Consider the following 4835-nt stretch of genomic DNA (forward strand, 5'->3'; position numbering starts at 1 on the left):
CTAATATGTCCTTTCATTAGTTACTTCATCCAAACCATCAACATGTTTATTACACCCCATTCCTACCAGGCTGCTCAAGGAAGCCCTACCATTAATTAATGCTTCGATCTTAAATATGATCAATCTATCTTTATTAGTTGGCTATGTACCACAGGCTTTTAAGGTGGCAGTAATTAAACCATTACTTAAAAAGCCATCACTTGACCCAGCTATCTTAGCTAATTATAGGCCAATCTCCAACCTTCCTTTTCTCTCAAAAATTCTTGAAAGGGTAGTTGTAAAACAGCTAACTGATCATCTGCAGAGGAATGGTCTATTTGAAGAGTTTCAGTCAGGTTTTAGAATTCATCATAGTACAGAAACAGCATTAGTGTTATGTGTCGACGCGGATTGAGGAGCGAACCTGCGTCAGACAGGACCCAGCGCTAAAAATAATCAGAAAGCGGTTCCAAACAAAAACTATTTATTATACACCTGTGTTTAAAAGTGCAAAAACATAAAAAAAACAACGTCCCTCTGGTGGAGTGATTCGTGGCTCGCTCTCCAGCGCCCGCAAGGATTAAAGCCGGCGCTCCTGGACTTCCTACCACCGCCAAACACCCCCCAGGTGGACACGACAAACTGATTCTCTGTGAAGCAAAGAGACGGTGAGGTAAATCAACACACGCTGCCAGCAACACACTCAGGTCAGTGTCCTTTTTTTACTTTATGCAAATGAGCAGCCTCTCACAACAAGTGGAGGATCACTTATCCTTCACGCCACAGCAGTGAGAAGCAAACTACGCAATTCTCTTTACAATTCCAGTACACTGTGTAACAAAACACCAAGTTACTATCAACAAGTACTTAACACTTAATTACCTTTCGTGTGTGCTGACAGCATGTGTCCTCACCCCTCCCTGCTTCACGGGCTCGATGTGTCAAACCCAGGCGCGGTCCTCAGCGTCTCACAAACGAACGTCACAAGGTCGAGTTCCCGGCAGTTCTGCTTGAATCACACATGACTTAAATGCAGAACGCCATCCAATTATCTGCTTCAGCTGCAAGTCGTCCAGGTTGCACGTGAGCACCAAGCACAGGTGCTTTCCATGATGTTGATGAGGGTGAAGACTCTTCAGCCAGCACCTTCTTCACAGACAAATCAGCCCTCATGCCACCTGGAGAGCAAAGAAAAGAAAAGAACACCAAAACATCCAGCCACGCCCCCCCCAACACACAACAATTAGTGAAGGTTACAAATGATCTTCTCATGGCCTCGGACAGTGGACTCATCTCTGTGCTTGTTGTGTTAGACCTCAGTGCTGCTTTTGATACTGTTGACCATAAAATTTTATTACAGAGATTAGAGCATGTCATAGGTATTAAAGGCACTGCGCTGCGGTGGTTTGAATCATATTTGTCTAATAGATTACAATTTGTTCATGTAAATGGGGAATCTTCTTCACAGACTAAAGTTAATTATGGAGTTCCACAAGGTTCTGTGCTAGGACCAATTTTATTCACTTTATACATGCTTCCCTTAGGCAGTATTATTAGACGGTATTGCTTAAATTTTCATTGTTACGCAGATGATACCCAGCTTTATCTATCCATGAAGCCAGAGGACAAACACCAATTAGCTAAACTGCAGGATTGTCTTACAGACATAAAGACATGGATGACCTCTAATTTCCTGCTTTTAAACTCAGATAAAACTGAAGTTATTGTACTTGGCCCCACAAATCTTAGAAACATGGTGTCTAACCAGATCCTTACTCTGGATGGCATTACCCTGACCTCTAGTAATACTGTGAGAAATCTTGGAGTCATTTTTGATCAGGATATGTCATTCAAAGCGCATATTAAACAAATATGTAGGACTGCTTTTTTTGCATTTACGCAATATCTTTAAAATCAGAAAGGTCTTGTCTCAGAGTGATGCTGAAAAACTAATTCATGCATTTATTTCCTCTAGGCTGGACTATTGTAATTCATTATTATCAGGTTGTCCTAAAAGTTCCCTGAAAAGCCTTCAGTTAATTCAAAATGCTGCAGCTAGAGTACTGACGGGGACTAGAAGGAGAGAGCATATCTCACCCATATTGGCCTCTCTTCATTGGCTTCCTGTTAATTCTAGAATAGAATTTAAAATTCTTCTTCTTACTTATAAGGTTTTGAATAATCAGGTCCCATCTTATCTTAGGGACCTCGTAGTACCATATCACCCCAATAGAGCGCTTCGCTCTCAGACTGCAGGCTTACTTGTAGTTCCTAGGGTTTGTAAGAGTAGAATGGGAGGCAGAGCCTTCAGCTTTCAGGCTCCTCTCCTGTGAAACCAGCTCCCAATTCAGATCAGGGAGACAGACACCCTCTCTACTTTTAAGATTAGGCTTAAAACTTTCCTTTTTGCTAAAGCTTATAGTTAGGGTTGGATCAGGTGACCCTGAACCATCCCTTAGTTATGCTGCTATAGACTTAGACTGCTGGGGGGTTCCCATGATGCACTGTTTCTTTTTATTCACCTCTTTTTGCTCTGTATGCACCACTCTGCATTTAATCATTAGTTATTGATCTCTGCTCCCCTCCACAGCATGTCTTTTTCCTGGTTCTCTCCCTCAGCCCCAACCAGTCTCAGCAGAAGACTGCCCCTCCCTGAGCCTGGTTCTGCTGGAGGTTTCTTCCTGTTAAAAGGGGGTTTTTCCTTCCCACTGTCGCCAAGTGCTTGCTCATAGGGGGTCGTTTTGACCGTTGGGGTTTTTCTGTGATTATTGTATGGCTTTTGCCTTGCAATATGAAGCGCCTTGGGGCAACTGTTTGTTGTGATTTGGCGCTATATAAATTAAATTGATTTGATTTGATAATATCTGTCTGTGGTGAAAATTTTGTCAACATCCCTGCAGTAGTTTTGACAGTCAGACAGACAAATAAATGATTTTATTACATCCTTGGCGAACGTAATAAATTTGCAAAATTAAAAAAAAAAAACGTTTTTCATGTTGTCATTATGGAAGTGAGGGAAAAAATACATTTATTCCATTTTGGAATAAGGCTGTGTCATAATAAAATGTGGAAATGTGCAGTGCTGTGAATACTTTCTGGATGCACCGTATGTTGTCAAGATAGTTTTGTATGTGGCATTTTTATTTCTGTACCTCTGGCTGGAGACAAATTCCTTGTGTGAGAACATACTTGATCAATAGTCTCTGGCCCTAATGCTTGTGGTGTCAGAGGGTTTTTATGACCTCTTTTTAAAAAAACCTACAAATCACTTCATACTCTACCAGTATTTGTCAAGGATACTACTACTCCACTTAAGGTGAGCCAACATCAGGTAAACTCTGGAAAATGATGGGCAGAAGTGTGGAGGGATGGTTTGATGGATGGTTGGACGTGTGGAGGCACGCGAACAGGTGGGTAGGTGCCAAGGTAACCCAAGCTAATAGAGATCATTCCATGAAAGGAAGTGCAGACACTGAACATCAGCCGAGCTGATGTTGGAGGCAGAGCCGCAGTGATTTCCAGGTCAACCAGAAGAACAGATATCAAGTTACCTGATGAGACAAAGGCAGACACATGTGACCACTCTGAATACGCTCCTCCCGCCCTTTGGGACACACAGAATGCACACATTGACACAAGCTTTTCGCTGTCTCAAACACAATCAGCATTGATTGCAGCAGACAGTGTGAGTGGGAGGCTGGGGGCTCCACACAGGGCTGGCTCTCATTTTAACAAGGTCAACAACACACACACACACACCAACGCTCCCTGTGTCCTGAGGAAAAAGGTTAATCACCCCGCTGCATGTTGACCTGATCAACTGTCATGTGCACGCACGGCGTTACGATGCAAAACCTTCATCAGACATTAGAAGCAGAGTTCACTGCTTCACTGCTTTTACATCAAGAAACTCTGACGTCTGGCTGCAGCTGCAATGCTGGGACTAAAGATAAAATAAGCCTTATTTAATAAAAGTTGGCCCACTTAGAGGATGTGGTGCATCCTGTCCCCTGTGATGTGGCTCTAGATTCCACTCTTCAGAGTAATGAACAAAACTAGCAAGTGATCCAAAAAAGTACCAACACATAAAAACACAATGCGTCCACAAAGAGTATGAGTGGACATGCAACCCACCACTCATAATGATCCTTTAATGCACACACACACACAAAACATGGGTTAACAACTGTGTTGGTGTATCCTGCTGCACATCACGCCCACAGATTGTATCTATACTGGACAAAGCCTGCGTGACATCACCTGTATGTTTTCTATCAAGACCCAGAACAGCCAATATGAAATCTGGGTGTCACCATGTTGGCAGCGCTGACTGTGGCTACGTCATGATGAACCCATAAATGGAGAAAGTGGTGGGTCGCTCAGTTGTCTGAACAAGGCAAGCTAACAGGCTAACCTCGACTCGGGTGTTTATTAAATCGTTTTTGGGGAACTGTGCAGCAGTGCTTCCAAGGATTTGCTTTGTTGTGGACCCTAAAAGTCACGAGCCTCAGTAATTCTCAGTAATTGTGCATTAATGGGACCTAACAGATCAGGCTACCATCCATCCATTCATCCATTTTCTTTCGCTTTATCCGCAGTCGGGTCGCGGGGGCAGCAGCTCAAGCAAAGCCGCCCAGACCTCCCGATCCACACACACCTCCTCCAGCTCCTCCGGGGAAACCCCAAGGCGTTCCCAAGACAGCCGAGAGATATAGTCCCTCCAGCATATCCTGGCTCTTCCCTGGGGCCTCCTCCCAATGGGACATGCCCGGAACACCTCTCTAGCGAGGTGTCCACGGAGCATCTGGAAAAGATGCCTGAGCCACCTCAACTGTCTCCTTTCAACGTGGAGGAGC

General features: G+C 43.9%; 1 protein-coding gene across 1 annotated transcript in view; it reads right to left on the reverse strand.

The window, feature by feature from the left end:
* Positions 1-4835, reverse strand: part of lrrc75ba (leucine rich repeat containing 75Ba) — a 71471-nt gene that overhangs the window by 36280 nt on the left and 30356 nt on the right. The gene's annotated exons all lie outside the window — the stretch shown is intronic.

Source organism: Thalassophryne amazonica, chromosome 5 (assembly GCF_902500255.1).
Source record: "Thalassophryne amazonica chromosome 5, fThaAma1.1, whole genome shotgun sequence".
NCBI lineage: Eukaryota > Metazoa > Chordata > Actinopteri > Batrachoidiformes > Batrachoididae > Thalassophryne > Thalassophryne amazonica.